Source organism: Penaeus chinensis, chromosome 12 (assembly GCF_019202785.1).
Source record: "Penaeus chinensis breed Huanghai No. 1 chromosome 12, ASM1920278v2, whole genome shotgun sequence".
NCBI classification, from domain to species: domain Eukaryota; kingdom Metazoa; phylum Arthropoda; class Malacostraca; order Decapoda; family Penaeidae; genus Penaeus; species Penaeus chinensis.
Window position 1 is genome coordinate 552445 of NC_061830.1, and position 5000 is coordinate 557444.

General features: G+C 34.7%; 1 protein-coding gene across 1 annotated transcript in view; it reads right to left on the reverse strand.

Annotated features, from left to right (window-relative positions):
- LOC125031201 (nephrin-like) overlaps nucleotides 1-5000 on the reverse strand; it is a 100593-nt gene that overhangs the window by 17232 nt on the left and 78361 nt on the right. The window lies entirely within an intron of this gene.

Sequence of the window (5000 nt, forward strand, 5' to 3'; positions counted from 1 at the left end):
GAAGAGGGGAGGAGGAGGGGGGAGGTCGAGTTGACACAATGATCAGCCGCGAAGACGGATGGTGAGGCGATGATAAACAGCGCACAGTGGATTACGTCGATTATGGGAAAAGAAATAAATGATATATGGATCTGCTTGTGGAGGCCGAGAAACCAATCAGAAAAATAGGAAAAGAAAGGAGCGGAGGGGAGAACAGGAATGCGAATGAAAGAGAGGAATGCCAGTTCCGTTCGTTCTTCAGCCGTCTATAAAAGCCCTCAAGGCGTCCATCGCATCTCAGATCCTCCTAAAAAATCCTCTACAGTCTTTCAGAAATATACACGGCATACATATGGCTGGCTCAGAGCTTACCTGGACGAGAATGTATTGCCTCCGCCACGCAGATGTTCCTCAAATGAACGGCCGAGTGTGCTCGCGCGGTTTTCACCTCCAGATGATCACGCTTGTGCTCAATGGCAAGGGAGTGGCCCTGCCGACGGCACCCCAAATTTGCTTCTTAATTAATCTCGCTTTCCTCCTCCGCCACGCAAGGCCAGGGGCGCCGCGCGGAAAGCTCGCTCAGACATGGTTTCCCGGAGTGACAGCGGAGACACACTTTGGGGAAAGTTAACATAAACAGATAGACTGACTGACTGATTGAAAGATAGATAGACAGACTGATTGATTTATTGATTGATTGAAAGACAGATAGATAGATTAGTAGATGGATAGATATATACATATATATAGAGAGAGAGTGACTGAACAGGTAGATAGATGGATGGACAGATGTATGTTTGGCTATAGATAGATAGACAGAGAGATAAATAAGTAAGTAGACAAACAGGCAAAGAGATAAATAGATATGCATATGTATGTAAGTTTATGTTATTATACAGCATATATACATATACCTATGATAGCGTGAACACACATCATATGTAAGTGTCAGTCCGAGACTCGAAAATATATCTTTTAAGCAATATGAGCCATAAAAATGGAACGCGTCTACCCGGAGTCCCTTCCCATAAAACATGTATACAATCATCTTTATGTTTTTTTTATAAAGATAAAGACGCGGAAAATATTATTATGTCTTATTTTTTTTATTATTATTTATATAGAATTATTCTGCACGTGGATCCTGCTCCTGCGTGTATATATGAAATCCTAACTTTCTAATATAAACTTATTTTTATTGACAATATCGAAGCTACAGCCAATAAAACATGTAGTAGCAGTTGTAGGCAGAGGCAGTAACGCAATAACGCCGAATGGGAAGTAAATGGGATCCGGCAAAGCGACACAAAATTCTACGGGAGAACGCGCCACATTTCGTTAAAATCGACTCCGTGAATAGCTCTATAATATCAGTTTCAGTTTATAGAATTCGTTTACAGTGATATAATGAATAATGAATATACAGTAGTATAGAGCTGTTTTATGTGATTTAGGGGGGGGTGGATGTTCCTTCGTGTCTGAAATGAAATGGTAAACGTTATTGTCACGGGAAATAGATTATGCAGTAACGTTTAACTGAACGTTAAGCAATAAGTCCATGTACTCCATGTGACATTTCCCCCCTTTGTTGCTAAAAGAAGCGCACTAAAAAACACATGTTGGAATATGAAGTCTACCGTTCAAAAGAGTTAAGAAGAGCAATAGTATTCTCACTTGACCTTCATGAAGTTCAAAAGAAAATTCTTATCTAAGATGCCGAACTTTCAATGAACAAGAAGTGGAAAATCATAAGAGAGAGATAGAAGAATGGAAGGCGGAAGAGAAGGAAGGAAGTAGAGAGAGAAAAAAAGAGAGCAGGGGAGAGGCAACATTTGGAGACTCCGTTAAACGATTCAGTAAGCGACATTTTTCTCTTTGGATTACATATCCGAACTTTATCCTTTTGATCAGCACAGAGGCTGATTGGCATTTGGCACCAAGCTGGGTCGCGCAAGATCAGGCGCAGAAATTTATAACAATAAGAGCGAGGGTAATATCAGATGATTATACTTTGCTGTAAATGTAGCGATAAAGAAAACGCTCGCGATATCAGATCACCCTTTAACAGGCAGTTACTGCAAATGGGCAGCGTTTTATGACACTTATTACCGTGGTTGTATACTTATTAGAGTCTAAACGAGGCCTAATGTTTTAGCAGAGTCATTTCGCTCCAAAGTTGTGCCATTTTCTACGGTAAACTAACCTGTTCTTAACGTAACAAACCGCTTCATTATCTGTATAACATGATGCTGTATATCGGGGATTTCGAGACCGAAATTTAAAGTCTGTTTTGTCTTTCTTTAATTTTTTCGTTGAATTGTCTGTTGAAAAAGATTATGTCTGATCAAGTAAATATCAAGTAACACTGGCTCTACATTTTTTTTTTTCATTATATATATATATATATATATATATATATGTTTTCAATTCACAACATTAAAGAATAGCATGATTTTATAAGATCTCTGTGGATTCTTCCAGTTAAGTAAAGAACGACTTTTTTAATAATCAGAGTGGTACCATACAATGAAGTAAACAAGATATCATTCTTATCATGCCTAAAGAGCCCAGTGAAAATCAGCAACGTGATTAACATAACACATGAATTCGCGACTGCTCTCCGGCGAGACGGACACTGCGACGTCAACACTGACATTTAATTCTTATGATTCCTTCTCTTTGCATTTCTGTGCGAGTGATTACTTTGTTGTTTTGGTTTATATGTTGCTTTCGTCGTTGTTTCTATCTTGTTCCCATTTATGGCATTGGGGGGGGGGGATCATTCGTTCCTTTGTAAGGGAAGGGCCCGTCATGCAGTACGCGAACTTCTTTGAAATGCAACACCCATTTTCATTTCACTTTTCCTCCGTGTTTCTCCTTTCTTCGCTTTCCATTTTTGTATTTCTTCGGCTTTTGATTTTTTTTACTTACATATTTTCCATCCCTTCTTAACGCTGGAGAATTTTATATAGATGCCTTTTCAACCTTTATCTCAAGAATTCAAATGTGGCTCTATACCATTCGAGGACATGAAAAGTGCCATGTTTTATCGGTCGTCATGTGGGTTAGTCTCTTTGTCCGGATACGAAACGTGGCAGTGAATTCGACCCCAGGACAGGGGGTCCGAGCGCTCGGCTGCCAGAGTGAGTCGACCCTGGCAATTATTTCCGCTCTGTGCAGTTATCGGTAGCAGGTAATCAATGGCAACAAAAATTATGATAATAGAGTGATATGATTACAGCCATTCAATAATTTCACACCATATGCAGTTGCCGGAGTTCAGCATGCAACCATAACGGGGCTCCCAGCTTGTTCGCGCCCTATCACTGAAAAAGATAAATACATGAATGCCATGAGCCTTGTCTTCCCTTTCTGATCCTGAGCAGAATTTTATCGCCACGGCTCCCGAGCCTGGGGTCGCCGGGCCTCGCAATATCAAACGTCTGTTATTTTGCGAATTCAGACTTTTTTTGTGGATAAGAAGGATGCTTTAATCTAAACAATTTCATTTCATTTTGAAAGCAAATGGAAAAAAATGCCGAGGAATATGAGCTAAAATATATTCTTAACGGCTGATAGTTGCATGATTCATAATGTTTATCGAATGTAAATCATTTTTCTCTTACCTTGTCATTTATACACCTATCTCACACTCAGTGATCTCTAAATTACATACATTTATGAAAGATTTTAACTAGAATCGCACATTTTCTCACCAGTTCAATAGTCAGACAACGATTTTTTATCTTCTTTTATTTTATTTCATCTTTGTAACTTGCAACATATCCTAAGCACTAAGATGGCTGTTACTGCATGCTCAATGAAGCTTCTACAACACTAAATGTTTATTGAGTTTTAGTGGTAAACTGCAAATTTTCCTCAACATTTAGCTCATAGCCAGTTTAAACTTAAAGGGAGTTCAGATAGACCCATCAACCGCCGTACTAGAATCTCATGCTGATTTTGTACTATTTTATGTATACGTTTTACTCCATATTGGTGTTATGATAATCCTATAATAAACTTATCCTGATAGAGATGATACTGACAATAGTGATAATGATAATGGCAATACTGATAATGAGGATAACGAAGACAGTACTAGCAATAATGATGACAATAATGGTAATAATAATGAAAAAATGACAAAAATGATTATGATAATAATAATGAAAAAATGACGAAAATGATTATGATAATAATAATGAAAAAAATACAAAAATGATTATGATAATAATAATGATAATGATGATAATAAGGATAATAGTGATAATGATGACAATAATGATAATAATGATGATGGTCATAATAATGATGATGATGATGATAACGATGATAGTGTAATAATAATAATAATAATAATAATAATAATAATAATAATAATAATAATAATAATAATAATAATAATGATAATAATAATAATAGCTGTAATGATAATTATAATGATGATAACAGTAATGATGATAATAATGATAATTATTATCATGATAATAATAATTATTATTATTATTATAATAACAGTAATGTTAGTAATAATGATAATGATAATGTGAAACAGTTACTACTAATAGTAACATCACTGAGAATAACAACGATGATGCTGATGACAATACTTATGGCAATAATAAAGATAGCAATACTGATTATAATAATAGTGATACTAATAATTATAGTAATAACAATGATGATAACAGTTATAGCAATAACAATGATAATAATAATTATAATAATAATAATAATATTAATAATAATAATGATAATAATAACAATAATTACAACTATTGTCATGATAACAATAATAAAAAAAATACTGATGATTATAATAACTGTGATATTATTATTATTATTATTATTATTATTATTATTATTATTATTATTACTGTTATATTTATTATCATTACTATTATCATAACGATGTGAATAATAAAAATAACAATGATAACAAATATAACTTAAAGAAAAACTATATTGATACTACTAATAACATTACTGATATGATAATGGTAAGAAAAGTAATATGA